Source organism: Pleurodeles waltl, chromosome 10 (assembly GCF_031143425.1).
Source record: "Pleurodeles waltl isolate 20211129_DDA chromosome 10, aPleWal1.hap1.20221129, whole genome shotgun sequence".
Taxonomy (NCBI): Eukaryota; Metazoa; Chordata; class Amphibia; order Caudata; family Salamandridae; genus Pleurodeles; species Pleurodeles waltl.
In genome coordinates, this window is record NC_090449.1 from 1,047,474,967 (window position 1) to 1,047,500,983 (window position 26,017).

Consider the following 26,017-nt stretch of genomic DNA (forward strand, 5'->3'; position numbering starts at 1 on the left):
AGGTTGTGGGCAGCCAACATCAAGCCCAGTGTCTGTTTAAGTGCAACGGTGAGCCTTTGGGTATTCGGACAGGCCCAGAACTGCCAGCACAGTCTGATATCAATCAATCAAGATTTATAAAGCGCAGCAAACCACCTACGAGGGCCTCAAGGCGCTGTGCAGGTGATGATGTCCCAAGCTTGACTAACAGCTCAGCTAGCAGGGCTTGGCATGGTCCCATTTACAAACGGGGCTTTCAAATTTCAATTTTTACTGATTTAAACAATACAGACAGAACCATCTGTTTCCGTATCTGGGTAGAATTCAAAACATGAAACACAGGCCTGTTTTTTAATCATTCTTACAATGTTAAGACAGGGCAGGTGCTATGCAGATCTAAGCGGAAGGGAGTAAGAAAAAAAAAAATCCATCCAGATTTCGGAAGTGCCGATGTGTTTGGACTCCAGGTCTAAGCCCTTCTTGATGTAGCTCTGACGCTTATAGAATTAAAACCCGTGGGGGATCCAAGCGTGAGTGTACATTTATTAGGTAAACCCCGAGAAACTGTACCAGTGGCAGCTTCATTTTTTCCCCAGTGCACGCAATAAACAAGGATAAACAGAGGCAATTTAACAGAAACACGCGTAAATGTCAAAAAAATGCCGCAAAACTAGAAATCTTATTCACAAATCCCAAGCAAGTCCTGGTGCCTGAACCTCTCCATTTTAGACCGACCTACCTTGTTAAAAAATAAAGAAATAATTTTAAAAAACTATTTTTTCAATATTTGTGAAACTGAACGGGGTTCCTATCTGAGCCTAGCGAATTCTACAAGGCTGGTGCGGCAGCAGCAAGGCAGGGCGCTGCCTTGGCCTTTGGAGCGCTTAGAAGGAATTTCTGAATGTTTAAATCATCCCGTGCCAAGAGGGCAGGTGGCACAAAGGTGCTCTCTAGAATTAATGTCCAAGAGGCACGGAGGGGCATGTCTGCAGATCGCCGATGAGTAAAGCAAAGGGGTTTAAACAGAATGCACTAATGAGTTCCCTAAAGGGTGGGTGTAAAGGGCTCCCATCTGCCAGAGCCCCAAGGGCTGCGCTGTGAGATCTGAATTACTTCAAGCCGAGGGATAGCACATCAGTGCCTCGCCAGGGCTCCTAAGCGCTATTTAGATACAATTGCAATCACAATTACGTACCGACGACCTATGCAAGGGGCCAGAGTCCAGGCGCAAGGAAAATTGACGAGAGGTGGGGAGTTAGTTTCTGTGGAAGGACGGACAAGACTTTTCATAACACACTGGGGACAAAATAAAATGCTGAACAGGTGTAACGTGTGGGATCGGTCTAAAGCAGAGAGAGGTATTTTATCCCTCAAAGTGGCGGGGCAGGTGACCAACCCGATGGGCTGCAGTGGATCACGCCGAACAAAGTTATCAAAACTTCCGCTTTCCCCGAATAAAGAACTAGCCGAGTCTTGAAGACGAGAATATAAACCTGGTGGTCAGATGAGTGGACACACCTATCAGTGGCTTGATGCAAACTGGTCGTAAACCTGTAGGACTGGAGGAAATCAGGAGACCAGGGTGAGAACGAGGGTTGAACTGGGAGGAGAAAGGGGAAAGCACAGCTGACAGCATTGGACCATTCTTGGCCTGGCCTTGGAAGCTTGCCTGACCCTGAAGGCCCATGAAGAAACAAACATCAGGACAACCCATCAGATGCTGCCAGGATCAGTCGCTCGTGCAGCTGAGATCATAGCAGGCACCGTGCTCCTGGCTGGAGAAGGCTTGTGGTGAAGAACATGAGAAGGTTTAAGAAAAATCACAGATTTCTGGGGAGCGCACTCTTTCCAGAGGATGTTGAGAGACCACTGGATTCTTTGAGCAATGGGGCGATGGAACAGACCTTAAGGATGTGCTTTAGACACAAAAGGCATGTGGTAAGGACATTCATGCCTTGGAGAACTGGCACGAGTCTCAATGGAGCCCAATGTGCAGCTAATCAATGACTTGCTGACTGCAGGGATGGACGCTAAAGCATGAGGGCAGCATCATTCTGAAGGTCACCTGAGCAGGTAGTGGCCAGGGACAGGTGCTGGTCAGAACCATCCTATGACCGCAGTGATGGACGCTGAAGCATGAGGTCACCTGAGCAGGTAGTGGTCAGGGAAAGGTGCTGGTCAGAACCATCCTATGACAGCAGTGATGGAAGCAGAAGCAAGAGGTCACCTGAGCAGGTAGTAGCCAGGGACAGGTGCTGGTCAGAACTACCCAATGACTACAGCGATGGAAGCTGAAGCATCATTCTGAAGGTCACCTGAGCAGGTAGTAGCCAGGGACAGGTGCTGGACAGAGACATCCTATGACTGCAGTGATGGAAGCTAAAGCATGAGGTCACCTGAGCAGGTAGTGGTCAGGGGTAGGTGCTGGTGAGAACCACCCTATGACTGCAGTGATGGACGATGAAGCATCATTCTTAAGGTCACCTGGCCAGGTAGTGACCAGGAACAGGCGCTGGTCAGAACCATCCTAGGAAGCACTGATGGAAGCTGAAGCATGAGGTCACCTGAGCAGGTAGGGGCTAGGGACAGGTGCTGCTCAGAACCATCTTAGGACTGCACTGATGGAAGCTGAGCTGAATCATCATTCTGAAAGTCACCTGAGCAGATAGGGGCCAGGGACAGGCGCTGCTCAGAACTATCCTATGTCTGCAGTGATGGACACTGAAACATGAGGTCTCCAGAGCAGGTAGTGACCAGGGACAGGTGCTGGACAACCCCATCCTATGACTGCAGTGATGGAAGCTGAGCTACATTAGCCAGAACCAGCCTAGGCCAGCAATATCCACCCCAGACCAGTATTAACTGTTCTATGTCAGCAATAACCACCCCAGGCAAGCAATAACTGTGCTACGTCAGCAATAACTGTGCTACGTCAGCAATAACCACCCCAGGCCAGCAATAACTGTGCTACGTCAGCAATAACCACCCCAGGCCAGCAATAACTGTGCTACGTCAGCAATAACCACCCCAGGCCAGCAATAACTGTGCTACCTCAGCAATAGCCACACTAGGCCAGCAATAACTGTGTTACGTTAGCCATAACCACCCTAAGCCAGCATTAACTGTGCTACGTCAGCAATAACCACCCCAGGCCAGAAATATCTGTGCTACGTCAGCAATAGCCACCCTAAGCCAGCAGTAACTGTGCTACGTCAGCAATATCCACCCTAGGCCAGCAGTAACTGTGCTACGTCAGCAATAACCACACCAGGCCAGCATTAACTGTGCTACGACAGCCATAACCAGGCCAGCAATAACTGTGCTACATCAGCCATAACCACCCCAGCAATAACTGTGCTACATCAGCAATAACCACCCCAGGCCAGCAATAACTGTGCTACATCAGCAATAACCACCCCAGGCCAGCAATAACTGTGCTACATCAGCAATAACCACCCCAGGCCAGCAATAACTGTGCTACCTCAGCAATAGCCACCCTAAGCCAGCAGTAACTGTGCTACGTCAGCAATAACCACCCTAGGCCAGCATTAATTGTGCTACGTCAGCCATAACCACACCAGGCCAGCATTAACTGTGCTACGTCAGCCATAACCAGGCCAGCAATAACTGTGCTACATCAGCAATAACCACCCCAGGCCAGCAATAACTGTGCTACATCAGCAATAACCACCCCAGGCCAGCAATAACTGTGCTACCTCAGCAATAGTCACCCCAGGCCAGCAGTAACTGTGCTAGGTCAGCAATAGCCACCCTAGGTCAGGACTAGCTAACTAAGCTAGCAAGCAGGTTTGCTCTGCACCAGCAAGCACTGACCATGGTGCGTAGTGCTAGCAAGCACAGACCGTACCCCACCAGCGAGCACCTTCAGCAAGGACCGACGGGGCTGTGCCCACCAGCGAGGACCGACGGGGCTGTGCCCACCAGCGAGGACCGACGGGGATGTGCCCACCACCTGCTCTGCACCAGCACAAACCGTGTCTGGTCCCCACGCGGCTGCCTTATTCCCAATTGATTGTTGGAGCAGAATTCCAGGCATACAAACAACTTTAAGGTAGGCACCCCAATAAAGAATTGTTAAGCCTCAAGCTCATCTGGGGGGGGGGGGTGCTCTGTCAGCTGGAAGAAAAGAAAGCATTGTTTAACTTGAAATACTGAGCATTTTAGAAACATCAGAGCGGCGCCTCTGGTTCCCATTGTCATTTCTGCTTTTTCCATTGCCCCTCCTCCACTAGCGTCTGTAAACAAGACACCACGTGACCCCCAGGAGGTCTTTCAGACTCAACGAGCTACCCAACCTAGCGCCTGGGTGCCCACACACGGTTTAAACGCTATACCTGTGGGAAATGGAACAGTACTGTCCCCCCCGTTTTTCTACCCTGGATGGGTGACTGGTCAATGCACCAGTGGCCTCGGCACGTGCATTTGTCTAGTACTGTAAACTGCCCTCCCAGGGGTTTCTACGTGCACGACCTCCCCAGGAGGCAAATTCGCACAGTTACATCGTTCTGGCAGCGCCTCCTAGAAGAACTCGGGGTGCCGGACCAGTTGTGAATACCTAGAATACACTGCTAAGAATGAGGAGTCCGTGCTGGCACCACAGCCAGGCTTCCCAGCCAACCTAGATTTCCAATAACTAGCCAGAAGCGCAGAGGCGCTATTACTTATAATGGTTACATTCTTGTATAGCGCCTAATCGCAAAGAACGAAAGAGATGTTAAAAACAGCTGTCAAGAACAAGTGAGTAAGCGACATTGCCGGGACTCGAACCCGTGAGCTTCAGGTCACCCAGCGATCTCAGCGGGTGGGGAGGGGGGGTCCTATTTGTCTTGTGGGGGTGGCCCGTCAGCCCTGTGCCCATGAAGAAGAGACGCCTCTGTGTCAGGGAGGCGCTACAGATGTGCATGGGTGTGAAGGAGCGTGGTTGCTGCAATGCTTGAGAGCTCTCTTGGCCGTTAGGGGTGCTCTGATGACTATTGGGGGGCTGCTAGCACTAAAGAGGCCCGACACGTTCACTGGTGCTATTGTCGTTTGGGAAGCACTCCTGGGAGTAGACCGTGTTTTAAGAGAGGCGCTGTAAAGAGATGATAATCTGTGCAGGGTGTTAAGGGGCGCTGCGGGGCTCTGCTTTGGTTTAATAAGGGGGTCTCCCGGCTGCAAGGACCGCTCTTCTGTAAACGGAACATCTGATGGTGCAAAGGGGTGGGGGTCTGATATATAGGAAAGCTCTGCTGGGTATATGGGGGGATATACAGAAAAGCACTGCTGGTGTAAGGGGGGTCTGATGTATGGAAAAGCTCTGCTGGTGTAAGGGGGGGGGCTGATGTATAGAAAAGCTCTGCTGGTGTAAGAGGGGGTCTGATGTATGGAAAAGCTCTGCTGGTGTAAGGGGGGGGCTGATGTATAGAAAAGCTCTGCTGGTGTAAGGGGGGGGCTGATGTATAGAAAAGCTCTGCTGGTGTAAGAGGGGGTCTGATGTATGGAAAATCTCTGCTGGTGTAAGGGGGGGGCTGATGTATAGAAAAGCTCTGCTGGTGTAAGGGGGGGGCTGATGTATAGAAAAGCTCTGCTGGTGTAAGAGGGGGTCTGATGTATGGAAAATCTCTGCTGGTGTAAGGGGGGGTCTGATGTATAGAAAAGCTCTGCTGGTGTAAGGGGGGGGCTGATGTATAGAAAAGCTCTGCTGGTGTAAGAGGGGGTCTGATGTATGGAAAAGCTCTGCTGGTGTAAGGGGGGGTCTGATGTATAGAAAAGCTCTGCTGGTGTAAGGGGGGGGGTCTGATATACACGGTCTTCTGGTTGCAAAGGGGGCTGCTGTCTTAACGGCGCGTTGCTTGTGCAAGGGATGGCCGCTGATTGTAGATATGGGGTCTCTGCTGGCATGAGGTGGGGCTACTTGCTCAGGGGGGGTCTGGCTCTAGGTGGGAACTCTGCTGGCTACAGGAGACGGTTGCTTGGTGTAAGAGGGTCTCTTTTGGGAGTAAGGGGAATCTGCTGGCTGTAAAGAGGGGCTCTTCTAGCTATGGAAGGGGAGGGGGGCGCTTCCTGTACAAGGGGGCGGCTGTGGTGGCATCCTGAAGGATGGGCAATGTGTGTCAACACTGCCACCCTCGCTCACAGAGACATTTTCTCTCGCCATCCCAACTAGGCTTCCCTCCCCCCCAATCTGTTTCCATCCCTGCTCTACCCAGTGGCGTTACCCCCCACCCATCAGTAAGGGGGGGCGCGTCCACCCCCTTTTACCGGGGAAGGAGAGACATGTCCAGGTTTCCATTTTCGCCGTTACACGCCGTGCCCCCCACCCCCGAGAGGGGCGGCCCCAGACCCCGATTCCTACGAATAGATTAGTTCCCCTTGTGTTGGGGTGCAGAGCACCCCGTCCCCCCTCTCTGCAAGCTCCCCTTTTCGGATGGCCCGCCCCCCTCCCTTGGTGGTTTCAGTAGAGCCCCCCATCGCCTCCGAGCAGTTCCCCCACCACCCCTGGGGGGGCTCAGCCCTGCCCCGCTCCCCCGGGGGGAGCCTCACCTCTCTTTGTGTCTCGGTGCTGGGCCTGGACTCGTGTCTCTCTCCGGCGGGGAGAAGCGGAAGTGCTGCTGCGGCTCTCCTCCCCCTCCCCTGCAGCTCTCCTCCCTCCCCCTCACTGCCCTCCTCTCCCCGCCTCCCCTCTAGCCCCCTCCCTCCCGCACAGCTCCGCGCCCTCACTGTCCTCTCTGGAGGCAGGTTTCATCTTCCAGCCCCCAGCTCTATGCTGTGCCCATCACTCTACCCCTGCCATCTCCTGTGCCAGCCCCCACCCCTCCACGGGCTGCATCGTGGATGGCAGTGTGCCCCCCCCGCACAGGCTGCTGCTCCCCCATCCTCCTGCGAGAGACCCCTCCCTGTGTAAAGGCTTCTGCCTGCCCCCCCCCCCCCCCTTCCGCCTCCCTGGTAAAGGCCTCTGTTCTCCCCTCCTTGGCCTCCCAGGTGAAGGCTGCATCTCTCCCATCCCTCTGTCCCACAGGTGAGGATCAAGGCTGTCACCACTCTCAGCCCCCTCACCCCTCTTCCAAGTTACAAACTGACTGACTCCCCCGCCTCTCTGTCCCAGGGGATGGGGTGACGCTGCCCCTCTCCTCTGACCCAGGGATCCAGGCTACAGCTCTCACATCCAGGCTACAGCTCTCTCCCCCGCTGTCACATGGACACAGCCTACAGCTCTCTCCCCCGCTGTCCCAGGGATACAGCCTACAGCTCTCACACCCCCTGTCCCATGGATACAGGCTACAGCTCTCACACCCTCTGTCCCATGGATACAGCCTACAGCTCTCACACCCCCTGTCCCATGGATACAGGCTACAGCTCTCACACCCTCTGTCCCATGAATACAGCCTACAGCTCTCACACCCCCTGTCCCATGGATACAGGCTACAGCTCTCACACCCTCTGTCCCATGGATACAGGCTTCAGCTCTCCCACTATGTCTCCCATGGATACAGGCTGCATCTCCCCCATCCCTCTGTCCCACAGGTGAGGATCAAGGCTGTCACCACTCTCAGCCCCCTCACCCCTCTTCCAAGTTACAAACTGACTGCCTCTCCCCCGCCTCTCTGTCCCAGGGGATGGGGTGACGCTGCCCCTCTCCTCTGACCCAGGGATCCAGGCTACAGCTCTCACATCCAGGCTACAGCTCTCTCCCCCGCTGTCACATGGACACAGCCTACAGCTCTCTCATCCTCTGTCCCAGGGATACAGCCTACAGCTCTCACACCCCCTGTCCCATGGATACAGGCTACAGCTCTCACACTGTGTCCCATGGATACAGGGTACATCTCTCACACCCTCTGTCCCATGGATACGGGCTACAGCTCACACCCTCTGTCCCATGGATACAGGCTACAGCTCTCACACCCTCTGTCCCATGGATACGGGCTACAGCTCTCACACCCTCTGTCCCATGGATACAGCCTACAGCTCTCACACCCCCTGTCCCATGGATACAGGCTACAGCTCTCACACCCTCTGTCCCATGGATACAGCCTACAGCTCTCACACCCTCTGTCCCATGGATACAGGCTACAGCTCTCACACCCTCTGTCCCATGAATACAGCCTACAGCTCTCACACCCCCTGTCCCATGGATACAGGCTACAGCTCTCACACCCTCTGTCCCATGGATACAGGCTTCAGCTCTCCCACTATGTGTCCCATGGATACAGGCTTCAGCTCTCCCACTATGTGTCCGATGGATACAGGCTACAGCTCTCACACCCCTGTCCCATGGATACAGGCTACAGCTCTCACATCCTCTGTCCCATGGATACAGGCTACAGCTCTCACACATCTGTCCCATGGATACAGCCTACAGCCCTCACACCCTCTGTCCCATGGATACAGGCTACAGCTCTCACACTGTGTCCCATGGATCCAGGCTACAGCTCTCACACTGTGTCCCATGGATCCAGGCTACAGCTCTCACACTGTGTCCCATGGATACAGGCTACAGATCTCTCACCCGCTGTCCTATGGACACAGCCTACAGCTTACACCCTCTGTCCCATGGATACAGGCTACAGCTCTCCCACCCTCTATTCATGGATACAGGCTACAGCTCTCCCACCCTCTATCCATGGATACAGGCTACAGCTCTCCCACCCTCTATCCATGGATACAGGCTACAGCTCTCTCACCCTCTATCCCATGGATACAGGCTACAGCTCTCATACTGTGTCCCATGGATACCGGCTACAGCTCTCACACTGTGTCCCATGGATACAGCCTACAGCTCTCTCACCTTCGGTCCCATGGATACAGGGTACAGCTCTCACACCCTCTGTCCCATGGATACGGGCTACAGCTCTCACACCCTCTGTCCCATGGATACGGCCTACAGCTCTCACACTGTCCCATGGATACGGCCTACAGCTCTCACACTGTGTCCCATGGATACGGCCTACAGCTCTCCCACTGTGTCCCAGGGATACAGGCTACAGCTCTCCCACCCTCTGTCCCAGGGATACAGGCTTCAGCTATCCCACTATGTGTTCCATGGATATAGGCTACAACTCTCACACCCTCTGTCCCATGGATACAGCCTACAGCTCTCCCACTGTGTCCCAGTGATACAGCCTACAGCTCTCACACCCTCTGTCCCATGGATACAGTCTACAGCTCTCACACCCTCTGTCCCATGGATACAGCCTACAGCTCTCCCACTGTGTCCCAGTGATACAGCCTACAGCTCTCACACCCTCTGTCCCATGGATACAGGCTTCAGCTCTCCCACTATGTGTCCCATGGATACAGGCTTCAGCTCTCCCACTATGTGTCACATGGATACAGGCTACAGCTCCCACACCCCCTGTCCCATGGATACAGGCTACAGCTCTCACATCCTCTGTCCCATGGATACAGGCTACAGCTCTCACACATCTGTCCCATGGATACAGCCTACAGCTCTCACACCCTCTGTCCCATGGATACAGGCTACAGCTCTCACACTGTGTCCCATGGATCCAGGCTACAGCTCTCTCACCCGCTGTCCCATGGACACAGCCTACAGCTCTCACACCCTCTAACCCATGGATACAGGCTACAGCTCTCATACTGTGTCCCATGGATACCGGCTACAGCTCTCACACTGTGTCCCATGGATACAGGCTACAGCTCTCACACTGTGTCCCATGGATACAGGCTACAGCTCCCTCACCCGCTGTCCCATGGACACAGCCTACAGCTCTCACACCCTCTGTCCCATGGATACAGGCTACAGCTCTCCCACCCTCTATCCATGGATACAGGCTACAGCTCTCCCACCCTCTATCCCATGGATACAGGCTACAGCTCTCCCACCCTCTATCTCATGGATACAGGCTACAGCTCTCATACTGTGTCCCATGGATACCGGCTACAGCTCTCACACTGTGTCCCATGGATACCGGCTACAGCTCTCACACTGTGTCCCATGGATACAGCCTACAGCCCTCACACTGTGTCCCATGGATACAGCCTACAGCTCTCCCACCTTCTGTCCCATGGATACAGGGTACATCTCTCACACCCCCTGTCCCTTGGATACAGACTACAGCTCACACACCTCTGTCCCATGGATACGGGCTACAGCTCACACCCTCTGTCCCATGGATACAGGCTACAGCTCTCACACTGTGTCCCATGGATACAGCCTACAGCTCTCACACCCTCTGTCCCATGGATACAGGCTACAGCTCTCACACTGTGTCCCATGGATACGGCCTACAGCTCTCCCACTGTGTCCCAGGGATACAGGCTACAGCTCTCACACCCTCTGTCCCATGGATACAGGCTTCAGCTCTCCCACTATGTGTTCCATGGATATAGGCTACAGCTCTCCCACCCTCTGCCCATGGACACAGGCTACAGCTCTCTCACCCTCTATCCCATGAATACAGGCTACAGCTCTCACATCCTCTATCCCATGGATACAGACTACAGCTCTCCCACTATGTGTCCCATGGATACAGCCTACAGCTCTCACACCCTCTGCCCATAGATACAGGCTACAGCGCTCTCACCTTCTGTCCCACGGATACAGGCTACAGCGCTCTCACTCTCTGTCCCATGGATACAGGCTACAGCCCTCAAACCCACTGTCTCATGGATATAGGCTACAGCTCTCAGACTGTGTCCCATGGGTACAGGCTACAGGTCTCACACTACCTTCCCACGGATACAGGCTACAGCTCTCCCACTCTCTGTCCCATGGATCCAGGCTACAGCTCTCCCACCCTGTACAGGACGTCTGGTCGCCCTACCGACAGCTCTCCAGGCCCTCTGCCCCATGGACAGAGGCCACAGCTCTCCCATCCGAGTCCCATGGTTAAGAGGGTAGGGCTCTCAACCCTCTCCCATGGACACAGGCCACAGCTCTCCCATCCGAGTCCCATGGATAAGAGGCTACGGCTCTCAACCCTCTCTCCCACGGATACAGGCTACAGCTCTCCCACTCTCTGTCCCATGGATCCAGGCTACAGCTCTCCCACCCTGTCCAGGACGTCTGTTCGCCCTACCGACAGCTCTCCAGGCCCTCTGCCCCATGGACAGAGGCCACAGCTCTCCCATCCGAGTCCCATGGATAAGAGGCTACGGCTCTCAACCCTCTCCCATGGATACAGGCTACAGCTCTCCCAGCCTCTGTCCCGTGGACACAGGCTACAGCTCTCCCACTCTCTGTCCCATGGCTACAGCTCTCCCACTCTCTGTCCCACAGATACAGGCTACAGCTCTCCCACTCTGTGCCATGGATCCAGGCTACAGCTCTCACACTATCTGTCCCATGGATACAGGCTACAGCTCTCACACCCTCTCTCCCATGGATACAGGTGACAGCTCTCACACCCCTGTGTCCCATGGATACAGGCTACAGCTCTCCCACTGTGTCCCATGGATACAGGCTACAGCTCTCCCACTCTCTGTCCCCTGGATCCAGGCTAAAGCTCTCCCACTCTCTGTTCCACAGATACTGGCTCCAGCTCTCCCACTGTCTGTCCCGTGGATCCAGGCTACAGCACTCCCACAGATACAGGCTACAGCTCTCCCACTCTCTCTTCCCCTGGATCCAGGCTACAGCACTCCCACAGATACAGGCTACAGCTCTCCCACCCCTCTGTCCCACGGACACTGGCTACAGCTCTCACACCCTCTGTCCCATTGATCCAGGCTACAGCTCTCCCACTCTCCGTCCCTCAGATACAGGCTACAGCTCTTCCACTCTGCCCCATGGATACAGGCTACAGCTTTCCCACCCTCTGTCCCACAGATACAGGCTACAGCTCTCCCACTCTGTCCCATGGATACCGGCTACAGCTCTCCCACTCTCTGTCCCACGGGTACAACTGTGTATCTCCCACCCCTCTGCCCCAAGGGTACAGTAGTATATCTCCCACCAACCGAGACTCTGCCCCAAGGGTACAGCTGTACATCTCCCACCCCTCTGCCTCTGTCACAAGTACACATCTGTATATCTGACACCCTCTGACTCGGTCACAAGTACACATCTGTATATCTCCCACCCCTCTGCCTGTCACAAGTACACATCTGTATATCTCCCACCCCTCTGCCATAAGTACACATCTGTATATCTCACACCCTCGGACTCTGTCCCAAAGGTACAGCTGTCTATCTCCCACACTCTGTCCTCCATCTCCCAGTTACAAACGTCAGCAATAGACTGCAGCTTGTCCGCCCCGTCCCTCATGTAAAGTCTACAAGTCGCCCGCACGCCTGTCCTACATGTAAAGCGTCGGCTCTCTCACCCCACTGTCCACCAGGTAAATTAAAAAGTACTAAACTGCAGCTCTCCCACTCCTCTGTCCCTCTGGTACAACCTACAGCTCTCTAACACCTCTGTCCCTCTGATGTAGGCTACAGCTCTCCAGCTCCTGTGTCCCTCTGAGCCAGGCTACAGCTCTCTCCCTCCTCTGTCCCTCCGAGCCAGGCTACAGCTCTCTCCCTCCACTGTCAATCAAATGCCATCTACAGCTCTCACACACCTCTGTCCCTCTGATTCAGGCTACAGCTCTCCCACTCCTCTCTCCCTCTGATGCAGGCTACAGCTCTCCCGTTCCTACGTCCCTCTGATACAGGCTCCAGCACCCCCACACCTCTGTCCCTCTGAGTCAGGCTACAGCTCTCTCCCTCCTCTGTCCCTCTGAGTCAGGCTACAGCTCCCCCACAGGTCTCTGTGATGCAGACTACAGCTCTCTCCCTCCTCTGTCCCTCTGATGCACGCCACAGCTCCCCCACTGATCTCTTTCTGATGCAGACTACAGCTCTCTCCCTCCTCTGTCCCTCTGAGTCAGGCTACAGCTCTCTCCCTCCTCTGTCCCTCTGAGTCAGGCTACAGCTCTCTCCCTCCTCTGTCCCTCTGGATCAGGCTACGGCTCCGACGCTCCTCTGCCCCTCTGGTGCAAACTACAGCTCTCTCACTCCTCTGCCCCTCTGATACAGGCTACACCTCCTACGTCTGTCCTTCTGATACAGGCTACAGCGCTCTCATTCGTGTCTCCCTGGTGCAATCCACAGCTCTTTAACACCCCTGTCCCACTGATGCACACCACAGCTCCCCCACTGGTCTCTTTGTGATGCAGAATACAGCTCTCTCCCTCCTCTGTCCCTCTGATGCACGCCACAGCTCCCCCACTGGTCTCTTTCTCATGCAGCCTACAGCTCTCTCCCTCCTCTGTCCCTCTGATGCACGCCACAGCTCCCCCACTGATCTCTTTCTGATGCAGACTACAGCTCTCTCCCTCCTCTGTCCCTCTGATGCACGCTACAGCTCCCCCACAGGCCTCTGTGATGCAGACTACAGCTCTCTCCCTCCTCTGTCCCTCTGATGCACGCTACAGCTCCCCCAATCAATCAATCAATCAATCAATCATAACATTTGTAAAGCGCACTATGTACCCGTCAGGGTTTCGAGGTGCTGGTGGGGGGGGGGGGGGGGGGGGGGGTGAGCTGTTAGCGGTCGAAGAGCCAGGTCTTGAGGAGTCTCCTGAAGGCGAGGAGGTCCTGGGTCTGGCGCAGTGAGGTGGGGAGAGAGTTCCAGGTCTTGGCGGCGAGGAAGGAGAAGGATTTGCCGCCGGCGGTCTTGCGCTGGATCCTGGGGACGATGGCGAGGGCGAGATTGGCAGAGCGGAGTTGACGAGTGGGGGCGTAAAAGTTGAGTCTGGAGTTGAGGTAGGTAGGTCCGGTGTTGTGTAGAGCCTTGTGAGCGTGGGTGAGGAGTTTAAAGGTGATCCTCTTGTCCACGGGGAGCCAGTGGAGGTCCTTCAGGTGAGGGGAGATGTGACATCGGCGGGGTATGTCAAGGATCAGGCGGGCGGATGCATTTTGGATACGCTGGAGTCGTTTGATGTCTTTTGTTGGGATGCCTGTGTAGAGTGCGTTGGCGTAGTCAAGTCTGCTACTGACGAGGGCTTGGGTCACCGTCTTTCTGGTTCCTGTTGGGATCCACTTGAAAATTCTGCGGAGCATTCGAAGGGTGTTGAAGCAGGAAGAGGAGACGGCGCTGACCTGTTTGGACATGGTGAGGGCTGAGTCCAGGATGAAGCCGAGGTTTCTTGCGTGGCTGGCTGGGGTGGGTGGGGGTCCGAAACCGGTGGGCCACCAGGAGTCGTTCCAGGCCGAAGGGGTGCGCCCGAGGATGAGGACTTCCGTCTTGTCGGAGTTGAGCTTCAGGCGGCTGTCGTTCATCCACTCGGCGATGGCTTTTAGTCCCTCGTGGAGGTTGGTTTTGGCGGTGAGTGGGTCTTTGGTCAGGGAGAGGACGAGCTGGGTGTCGTCGGCGTAGGAGATGATGCTGAGGTGATGTTGGCGGGCCAGTTTGGCGAGGGGGGTCATGTAGACGTTGAACAACGTAGGGCTGAGGGAGGATCCTTGGGGGACGCCGCAGATGAGGTTGGTGGCTTTGGAGCGGAAAGAGGAGAGTCTGACTCTCTGGGTTCTGTCGGTGAGGAAGGATGAGATCCAGTTGAGGGCTTTATCCTGGATGCCGGCTCCATGGAGGCGGGTCAGTAGGGTGCGGTGGCAGACTGTGTCAAAAGCGGCTGATAGGTCGAGGAGGATGAGGGCCGAGGTTTCGCCGTTGTCCATTTGGGTTCTGATGTCATCTGTGGCGGCGAGGAGAGCAGTCTCGGTGCTGTGGTTTCGTCTGAAACCGGATTGAGAGGGGTCTAGGATGGAGTTGTCTTCGAGGAAGTGGGCGAGCTGTGTGTTGACGATCTTCTCGATGACTTTTGCTGGAAAAGGGAGGAGAGAGATCGGTCGGAAGTTTTTGAGGTCGTTGGGGTCAGCCTTGGGTTTCTTGAGGAGGGGTTGGATTTCTGCGTGTTTCCAGCTGTCTGGGAAGGTGGCGGAGTCGAAGGAGAGGTTGATGATCTCGCGGAGTTTGGGGGCGATGATGGCGTTCGCTTTGTTGAACACGTGATGAGGGCATGGGTCCGTGGGGGAGCCTGAGTGGATGGTGTTCATGGTTGTTATTGTTTCGGTGTCGTCCACGTGGGTCCAGGCGGTGAGGCGGCAGGCGTCTGTGGAGATGTCAGGGGTGGGGTCTGGCGGCGGAGTGGCGTTGAAGCTGTCGTGGATGGTTGTGATTTTCTGGTGGAAGAAGGTGGAGAGGTCGTTGCAGAGTTTCTGGGAGGGTGGGATGTCGTTGGAGTTGGCGTTGGGGTTTGAGAGTTCATACACGATGCCGAAGAGTTCTTTGCAGTCGTGGGCGTTGTTGTTGATGCGTTCAGTGAAGTGGGCGCGCTTGGCGACTCGGATCCGTTGGTGGTGTTCACGGTTGGCGTTTTTGAGGGAGGCGAGGTTGTCGGGTGTGCGCTCTAAGATCCACTTCTTCTTGAGCTTCTGGCAGAGGCTTTTGGAGGCGGTCAGTTCGTCTGTGAACCAGGCTGGTTGTTTCTTTCCTTGGTTGCCGGTGGGTTTCTTGAGTGGGGCTAAGGTGTTGGCGCAGTCGAGGATCCATTGATGGAGGTTGATGGCGGCAGTGCTTGGGTCGGTTGAGCCGGGTGGAGGGTCTTTGACGAGGGTGCTGGTTAGTTGGTCTTGGGTGATTTTTCCCCAGCGGCGGTGAGGAGGTCGAGGGTTGCGGTGGTGTTCGGTGATTTTCGTATAAGAGAAGTGGACGCAGTGATGGTCGGACCAGTGGAGTTCGGAGGTGTGGCTGAAAGAGATGTGGTTGCTTGAGGTGAAGAGGGGGTCAAGAGTGTGTCCGGCGATGTGGGTGGGAGTGTGGTCTCTGTGATGCAGACTACAGCTCTCTCCCTCCTCTGTCCCTCTGATGCACGCTACAGCTCTCCGACTGGTCTCTGTGATGCAGACTACAGCTCTCTCCCTCCTCTGTCCCTCTGATGCATGCTACAGCTCCCCCACAGGTCTCTGTGATGCAGACTACAGCTCTCTCCCTCCTCTGTCCCTCTGATGCACGCCACAGCTCCCCCACTGATCTCTTTCTGATGCAGACTACAGCTCTCTCCCTCCTCTGTCCCTCTGATGCACGCTACAGCTCCCCCACAGGCCTCTGTGATGCAGACTACAGCTCTCTCCCTTCTCTGTCCCTCTGATGCACGCTACAGCTCTCCGACTGGTCTCTGTGATGCAGACTACAGCTTTCTCACACCTCTGTTCATCAGATACAATCTGTAGCTCTTTTTCGCACCCTGCGCTACCTTTCGGGTACAGGGTACACCTTCCCACCCTCTCTGTCCTTATAGCTGCAGTACTCCCACCCCTCTCCGTCCCTCGGGTACAGGATAGAAAGCACCCCTCCCCCACTCCTTCCTCAGTGCAGATGCAGTGTTTACCCTCTGCTTCTCACCAAGAAGTCCAGCGCCCCCCACAAACCCCAGGCTGACAGTCTTCCACCCTCTTCTGTCATAGCTGCCAGGGCAGGGGTGGACGGTAACACCCCTTCGCCCCACCCCTACCAAGTCATCGACCACCCCCCCCCCCCCCCCCCACACAGATTTTTTCACCCTCACCATTTAATACGGGGCAGGCCCCCACGTTGGCAAGCTGGTGTACACGCCCCCCCCCACCGAGCAACCACGACTCCCTAAAGCACGGGTGGGCGATTTTGTTTTTCGGGAAACGTGCCACAAAAGACGCGTAATTTCGCCCTAAATCGTGGTTGGGAGCGAAAACTTTCCGAACTTTGAGGATTTCGACTTCGGCGAAATGTTTCAACCAGCCCCCAGTTTGTTCTGTTTTCCTGTTCAAAGCATTGTGGTTTCTAGTCCATCTCTGGGCACTGCCTCGGGCACAGTCCTCCTCCCTCGACGCCAGAGGAAGTGAGGTCACATCTTCAGGATATTGTACCTTTAGCCCTTTTGTTCCTAAAGTCTCTTCCAGGCAGTGACTGTGCTGGTGCCCTGCACTTGGCTATTCCACTGGTGATTTCTGGGCCACGACCAGGCCCTGCTTCTTGTCTGGGAAGCTCCTGGGCCTATACATTACTCATATCTGGACGGCTTCTTGGCCATTTCTCCCACTTCAGTCGGTTGTATCTAGATCACTTCTTCCTCATGGCTTGGTTGCTTCTTCCCCGCAAGCCTCCTGGGCCTGTACATTCAGGGTCGCTTCTTCCTCTTCAGAAGAGAGGGTTTGGGCCTGGGACATCCTTGTCCACTCGATCTACTTATATCTCTTGTACATGTCTGGGCCTCTTCTTCCTCTTCTTAGCGTATCATGAGGCTGCTTCTTCCTCTTAGCGTATTATGAGGCTGCTTCTTCCTCTTCTTAATGTAGCATCAGGCTGCTTCTTCCTCTCTTAGCGTAGCATCAGGCCACTTCTTACTCTTCTTGGCGTATCATGAGGCTGCTTCTTAGCGTATCATGAGGCTGCTTCTTTCTCTTCTTAGCGTCGCATTAGGCTGCTTCTTCCTCTTCTTAATATAGCATCAGGCCTCTTCTTCCTCTTCTTAGTGTAGCATCAGGCTGCTTCTTCCTCTTGTTAGCGTATCATGAGGCTGCTTCTTCCTCTTCTTGCCGTATTATGAGGCCACTTCTTCCTCTTGTTAGCGTATCATCATGCTGCTTCTTCCTTTTCTTAGTGTAGCATCAGGCTGCTTCTTCCTCTTCTTAGTGTAACATTAGGCTGCTTCTTCCTCTTCTTAGCGTATCATGAGGCCACTTCTTCCTCTTCTTAGCGTATCAGGCTGCTTCTTCCTCTTCTTAACATAGCATCAGGTCTCTTCTTCCTTCTTAGCGCAGCATTGGCTGCTCATTCCTTTTCTTAGCATAGTGGTAGTAACCACTATATAAATACAATTTACAAGCAAAATTACTTTTGGGAATATGCTGCAGTATGGCCTGATACCAGACTCTAGCCCCTAGCCGACCCCGTCGAAAGGCAATGGTCAGACCAAGTAATGCTCTCCCCAACCAGGCGACATTTTCCCTTCCTACCCACATCCTCCTCACCACCCACCTAAGGTTCCTGCAGACATGTAGTAGCTGCTTACAGCAGATAGTAAATATCCCACTTAAATCCCAAATAAGAGGGAATTCTATTCAGAATTATGTCAAGTAATTCTTGGTCTGCAAAGTTATTGCTCATTCCGCGGACTATAACTTGTAATTGCAGGAATTGTGTACAGAGATTTCAGCTGGTATCAGAAATTCCGTATGCCTGGAATCTTTGTATACAATTACTCAGCACTTGTAATCAAGGTCTTCATCCTTTTCTATTAGTTGTATTTCTTCTGCTTTTTCAGCTTCCAAGAGTAGCATTTGGGCCACTTTACCCTGAACCCTGCACCACATTCAATAGGCTCCTTCTGGGCCCATTATTCCAATGCTTCTGGACATTTCGGTCCCGATTTCGATCCAGGACGGGGTTACTCAGTCACAAATGTGACGGACATCCCGTCCGCCGTTTCACAATTACATTATATCATATAGAGATCGTAATATGGCAGACAGAATACCCTTCACGTTTGTGAAGGTCTATTCCAACCGCCAAGATCGAAATCCGACCATAGGTCCTTTCAGTTGGCAGGGTCTATGCCGCTTCTTTCTCTTGTTAAGGTAGCATTTGGACCACTTTGAAAGGAAGACGACACAGGGTAGGAGTGTTTTACTTTTATTCCTCTTCAACTCTCGTCCCGGCAACAACTGCAGTTATTACACCGCCACCCAAGGTTCCACATTCCACGTAGGGAATTGGAACCAGACAGCCCCACCATTCTACACGACAACCCATCACACCCCCCTTCCTTCACTATAATAGACTGAAAACTGTGAACAACAAAAATAGCTTAAACCAACATATATACACAGTTACACATGTGATTGACTCATACCCATTAATACACACTGTAATCTTTGAATCTCATAGGACATGACTTCACCCTTCCTGACACTCTCCTGTCCATCCTACTATCCATGTAACATTCTCATGTTTCTACACCCGTCCTTCTGATGACAGTCCTTTTTAGATCCCGGTACAATGGAAAGAAAAGATTTGTTCCATTTCTTCCCATTATCTAACACAACGACATGATCTAGAACCTTTCTCACCTTTGCAGGAGAAGAAAACCTAGACAAACCCTTTCGCACAAAACCCGGTTGATTAATTCTCACCCAATCTCAATTTTGAACAACCAGACCCTTGTGTTGTTTCTCCTTCATTTTGTATTTCTCCTGCACCACAGATTCCACATTCACCACACTTCCCAACTTATTCAAATCAACATTCTTCCTAGCCATCCATTCCTTATTTAACTTTGAACCAGCTACTCTACCTCTTAGTAATGTGAATAGGGATATCCCTGTGCTAATATGGGGTGTTGCCCTAATCCACCACAGTAAGTCTTCCACAGCTTCTTTCCACTGTAGCCCACTGACAAGTGCCAGCTGCAAATTGTCTTTTATGATGCGTTTCAACCTCTCCACCAACCCGTTGCTATGAGGATGATAAAGGGATGTTAGAATATGCTTTATTCCCAAGCCAACAAAGAAATCTGCCATCTCTATTAAAACTAATTGTGTCCCGTTATCAGTTACAATCTCTTCTGGGAAGCCTTCCCTCAGGAACACTTCCTTAAAAAACTTATTAACGGAATCAGTGTTCACGTGATCCATAAATTTCACTTCAGGCCATTTGGTCATGTAGTCCACCATTACCAGGGGATACTTTGGTGTACTTCCTATTACCCCAAATGGTCCTTAGATATCAAACGCCAACTTAGACCATTGCACATTTTTAACCTCAATCAGGTTCATGGGAAAGGATACATCACCTGAGATTTATCACTCAACACACACATGCAACAGTAGCGCACACAGTGTTCAATTGCTCTATCCACTCCAGGCCACCAGAAATCCTCTCTCACTCTACGCTTCATAGGACGAATCCCAAGATGTCCCTTGTGTGCCAACTCTAACACTTTCTTCCGTAAACTGTCAGGGACTATCAACAGACTACCTCTGTGCATAATATTTCCGACAATGGATAACTCCTCTTCAACCCTTTTGAAGGGAATTAATGATTCTGGGGTGTTTTTCGCACCGGGCCATCTGCTCATGATGAAGTTCTTAACTTCCTCCAACACTTCATCATTCAAATATGCATTTACACACTCCTGCTCTGTCAATGCTCCCTTAGAGACTTCACCAACAGAACTCACCACGCACACCATTTCTAATTTGTCTACCATTCCCGATTCATCTTCACACTGTGACAAAGGTAATCTCGTCAGACAATCGGCCACCCGATTCTTCACATCCGGCGTATACTCTAGTTTGTAGTTGAATTCCTGTAGTCTATATTGCCACTTTGCAATGCGGGGAGTGGCCCTACTCCCTCTCTTTGTGGTAAAAAGATCTACCAAAGGCTTATGGTCTGTTCTTAAAGTTAATTCCTTCCCCACAGGAAATTTCAAAAATCTTCTACACCCCACCACATGGCTAAGGATTCTTTTTCAATTGCAGAATATGTAGATTCCACCCCCTCGAGGTTCTTGATGCAAAAGCAATAGTTTCCTCCTTTGCAGTGTTCCACACTGGCATAAGTACAGCACCAAGACCTAGATTACTTGCATCAGTTGCAATAATACATATGTCATTAATATCAAAAGCCTTGAGGGGATGCGCATCAGCTATACTCTTTTTGATTAACTTGAATTTTTAGTCACACTTCCTGTCCCATGTAAACTTGACATTTTTCTTTAGAAGGTTACGTAAGCATGCTGTCATGTCTGAGAAATTGTGCACAAACTCGCATAGTACTCTACTAAGCCAAGAAAAGACCCTAGTTGATCTTTATCTGCAGGTGTAGGTGCAAGACGAATCGCATCCAGGATTTTCATCTTGGTTTCCACACCCCTTTCTGATACGTGGTGTCCCAAATAATCTACGCCTTCCTGCGTAAACCTGCATTTGTCCCTCCTTAAAGTCATCCCACTTGATCTAATAACTTCCAACACACCCTTTACTCTTTCATCGTGCACTTCAACAGTTTCACCAAATATCAAGATATCATCTTGAAAATACATAACTCCTTTTTTGTTATCAAACAACTTGTTCATCAAATGCTGAAATACTGCAGACGCTGATGCCAATCCAAACGGCATATGGATATATCTATATGCACCTTCAGGAGTCACAAATGATGTGTAGTGTCTAGAATCCCTACTCTACTCTACCTGATGCTATGCAGAGGATACGTCAAGTGAGGTGAAAAATGTCACTCCCTTCAAAGTTGCCAACATTTCATTGATGTTTGGTGGTGATTGACGATCAACCTAAATATTGGCGTTTGTCTCTCAAATCCACACAGAGTCTTAAGGATTTTTCTGCCTTTACTTGCCAAAACTATGGGAGCCAACCATTCTGACCCCTCAATAGGCTCAATTATGCCCAATGAACACAGTTTTTTCATGCTTTAACTCAGCATGTAATGCTAATGGTACTTTGCGCACCTTGTTAGCCACAGCCTTGGCACCTTGTTTCAGTATTATGCAATGCTGGAACCCTTTGAGCTTTACTAACTCCTCTGCAAATACTTCTTGGTAATCATTGATCCAATCCTTAATCACCCCTGTACCCATCTGGTAAATACTACTACTTTTTGACAAAACCATATCAGGGTTATTTGGGTTCAGGATGATTCCTAACTTCCCTTGTTCATCCCAATCCAATAAATGTGCACCCTCCTTAACAAAATACACAGTCCGTACTGCATATTTCCCCTAAAATTTAAAATATGCTTCATATTTTCCAACCACTTCTATACGTTTTCCACTGTAAGCAAAACTTTTTATGAGGGATTCATGCACTACCATATTGTCAATGTCCTTAAAATCTGTCACGTTGATTAATGTGAATGGGGAGCCTGAATCTGCTAGAAACCTCACATTATTGTTCATAGAAACCACACAAGATGGCGGTCTTCTCTTCTGCGTCGCCATCATGGAAGATATCTTCACAGACCCGTTGTCTTCCTAACTCTCAGATGAGAGCATGAGAATAACATTTTCATCTTCATCCGACTCCACGTAACTCTTTTCAATCATTCGGTCTGCGCCGTATTGTTTGTGCCAGTGCTTGCCTTGCACACCTGTGTCTCTTTTCCCGCACTTGAAACATAATTGATTCACGGCTACACAGGCTTTTGAATTTCCCACATGAGATCTACTTCCAGTCCGGTAGCATGTCAGTTCACTTTTCTCATTTTTGTTCCTGGACACTAAAACGTCTTGTTCGCCATATCCATCTTCTTTATTACTCCTCATGGTTGTTTTTGCAAATTGTTTCACTTTTATTTGTCTTTTCTCTGTAGACTTGACGTTTTCATTGATTTCCGTCCTGCAAATTTGTGAATGTTCTATACTTCTAGCCAACTTCAGAGCAGTTTCTAAATCTGGGTCTTCTGTGGCTAATAGTTTTTCTAATATCTTATTGTAGTTTGTCCTCTCAATTAGTTGATCGTGAATTATCTAATCTCTAAACTCTCTATAATTGCAACTTGTTGCAAGTGTCCGTAGACCTGCGACAAAATCGTCTGTTGACTCTCCCCGAATCTGGGTGTGCTGAAGGAATTTATGCCTCTCAAGAACTATATTTTTCCTAGGGTTGAATCTCTTGCCCAATGTGCTAATTATCAATCGATATTCATCTACTGCGGTCGTTGATTCAATGCCATCATCCCCTACTGTCAAGATACTTACTGCTTCCATGGGAAATGTTTTTAATATATTGCTGCCTTCTGTACCTAAATTATATATTAAAAGTGTTTTTTTCTTTTTAGAAGTAAATGGCCATCTATGGCCTCTAGGTATGCCTCAAATGTCTCTTTCCACATTTGCCAATCAACAGGAGGTGTTCCTGACATCTGTAAAAATGGTGCAGGTGCCAGTACCCTCTCCATCATAACTTTTGCGGATTCACCTTCCAAATACTGTGCTTTCCAATTTGTTATAATTACAGGCTCTCTAGACCTTCAGCTTTTACAGTATTCCTATTCCAACAAAGGTCAAATATATCCTTGTATGTGCCTAATTTTTTTTTCCATTCGATTTACTGCATGTTTGTCTTTCTTTCTATGGTTGGTTGGGCACGTTGTTGAAAGTTCTCCCCAACCTGCCAATATGGCCACCAGACATGTGCGATACGCCACTTCCAACCGGTCCGTAGTCCTTCCTCTATGTCCTTCTATTAGTTCTTTATTCAATATGGCTGCCAGACATGCGCAGTCTGGGTTCCACACCTCCACCTTTCGCACAACTCCCTGAACGGTCCTTGTCATGCCATGTTCGCTGTGCTCACCATACTCACAGAGCTACAGTTCCATTTGAGGCCTGCTTCGCGTCTTCCTCCACCTCCGTCCCTAATACAATGAGCCTCTTCACGCTCGCTGCACACACCGGATACGTGTTATGGGAATTTCCGCAAGCGTGCCTTCCGACGCTCGCCGCCTGGATTGCTTCACGTGCTTGTCGCCACTGAAAGGAAGAGGACGCCGGGTACGAGTGTTTTACTTTTATTCCTCTTTCACTCTCGTCCTGGCAACAACGGCCGTTATTACACCGCCCTCCAAATTTCCACATTCCACGCAGGGAACTGGAGCCAGACAGCCCCACCATTCTACACACGACAACCCATCACACTTCTTTCTAATTGAGTCGATTCTCGACTCTGTCTAGGCCACATGATCTGCTCCTCCGGGCCATAGCTTAACTGCTTCCTCTTCTTCTCTGGGTCATCTTCTCTGCACTGTGTTGGGCCGCTTCTTCCACTTCTCTCACCTTCTTTTTTCTCTTCGTTGGGACAATTTCCTGCCAGTTTCTGTGGCCAGTCGGAGCCAGTTCTTCCTCTTCTCAGTATGAGTCATCTCCTTATCGTGGCTTTGCTTATGTTGCGTCTTCTCCTGGCTGTGCTTGGTTCACATCTTCCTTTTTTCCTGGAAATTCTCAACCCAATTCCTTTCCTCTTGCCACACCGCATCACTTCTTTTCTTCTCGTGGCCATTTTCAGGTCACTTCTTCCTTTTCTCCTCGCCATGCTCGGGTCACTTCTTCCTTTTCTCCTCGCCATGCTCGGGTCACTTCTTCCTTTTCTCCTCGCCAAGCTCGGGTCACTTCTTCCTTTTCTCCTAGCCAAGCTCGGGTCACTTCTTCCTTTTCTCCTAGCCAAGCTCGGGTCACTTCTTCCTTTTCTCCTCGCCATGCTCGGGTCACTTCTTCCTTTTCTCCTCGCCATGCTCGGGTCACTTCTTCCTTTTCTCCTCGCCATGCTCGGGTCACTTCTTCCTTTTCTCCTCGCCATGCTCGGGTCACTTCTTCCTTTTCTCCTCGCCATGCTCGGGTCACTTCTTCCTTTTCTCCTCGCCATGCTCGGGTCACTTCTTCCTTTTCTCCTCGCCATGCTCGGGTCACTTCTTCCTTTTCTCCTCGCCATGCTCGGGTCACTTCTTCCTTTTCTCCTCGCCATGCTCGGGTCACTTCTTCCTTTTCTCCTCGCCATGCTCGGGTCACTTCTTCCTTTTCTCCTCGCCATGCTCGGGTCACTTCTTCCTTTTCTCCTCGCCATGCTCGGGTCACTTCTTCCTTTTCTCCTCGCCATGCTCGGGTCACTTCTTCCTTTTCTCCTCGCCAAGCTCGGGTCACTTCTTCCTTTTCTCCTCGCCAAGCTCGGGTCACTTCTTCCTTTTCTCCTCGCCAAGCTCGGGTCACTTCTTCCTTTTCTTCTCGCCAAGCTCGGGTCACTTCTTCCTTTTCTCCTCGCCAAGCTCGGGTCACTTCTTCCTTTTCTCCTTGCCAAGCTCAGATCATTTGTCCTGGCTGTCTTAAGTCTGCCTTTTACTCTACTCCTGTCCATGCTTGAAAAGGTTTGTCCTTTTCTTCTGGAAATGCTCTGGCTGCCCCCCTCTTCTCTTGGCCATGCTCCAATCACCTCTTTCTCTTCCCAGGCCTGTTAGCTTCTTCCTCTGCTCTTGTCAATTCTTGGATCATTTCTTCTTCTCCTGGCCGTGCTCGGGTCACTTCATCCTCTTCGTCTAGCTGTGTTCAGGTCACTTCTTCCTCGGATTATGGCAAGGGTCAGGTCACTTCTTCCTCTACTCCTAGCCGTGCTTAGAATGCTTCTTCTTCATCGGCCCATGTTTTGGTTGCTTCTTCTCCTGGCTGTGCTTGGGTCATTTTATTCTCTTTGTCTGGGCATGTTCGGGTTGCTTTTTCCTTTGACCGTTATCATGGTCCGGTCACTCTTCTTCTTCTCCTGGCCATACTCTTGTCGCTTCCTACTCTTCTCCTGTCATGCTTGGTTCGCTTCCTCCTCGTCTCTGGCATGTGCTCAGTTCGCTTCTTATTTTTCTCCGGCGTGAGTTACTTCTTCCTCCCATCTGGGTTGCGCCTTACAGTTATTTTACCTCTTTTTCATCTCGCTCTACACATACTCGGTGTCTCTCTACCTCTCAGAGCCTCTACTCTTCACCCTATCACTGCTCCACTTCATCGCAAACCCACTATTAGGCTTTCTCGGCTCTGTAGTGTCAATAGCCTCCTAGGCGCTACCTGATCCATCGTGGAAGACAGAAGTGCAGCTACTAAGTCTGTCAAGGTCTATCAGTACTCCTAAGCCGCCTTGGTTTACCGGTCATAGCATCAGTGCTTAATTTGTGTAAATAAATAAATAAATAATAAGTGGTAGGGCCCTCGTCAGGAGGCCACTGCTGCTTGCACCCACTCCCCCTGCTAGCGCTGCCAATGACAGCACCAACACATCTACTAATCTTCACACTCCTACACTGTGACAATTCAGACTATTCCAGGCCCACACAACTATAAGAAGGGTTTGGGCAACAGTTGTTATTAATTTTTGATGTCTACTGAATTAGTAAGGAGCAGTTGTTGTGCTCATCTCTTAAATAGGCAAACAGTGCCACCATGTGCCAGACTGTCATAAGTGCTGGTGTTGACAATTAAGTGCCAGTGCCAAGAACCAGAAACCACCTGCTCAAATTAAGCACTCTGTAGCATGGTCCAGCAACAAGCCCAAAGCCCTG

The 26,017-nt window shown here is 51.5% G+C and overlaps 1 protein-coding gene across 3 annotated transcripts in view; it reads right to left on the reverse strand.

Annotated features, from left to right (window-relative positions):
- UBE2E1 (ubiquitin conjugating enzyme E2 E1) overlaps positions 1-26,017 on the reverse strand; it is a 311,010-nt gene that overhangs the window by 159,949 nt on the left and 125,044 nt on the right. Inside the window, exon 1 of one of the 3 annotated variants that reach the window (XM_069212048.1) lies at positions 6,523-6,622. The exons of the other annotated variants lie outside the window; for them this stretch is intronic. The gene's annotated coding sequence lies outside the window, so the exon portion shown is untranslated. Of the gene's footprint in view, positions 1-6,522; positions 6,623-26,017 lie in introns of those variants that run through there. 3 annotated transcript variants of the gene reach the window in all.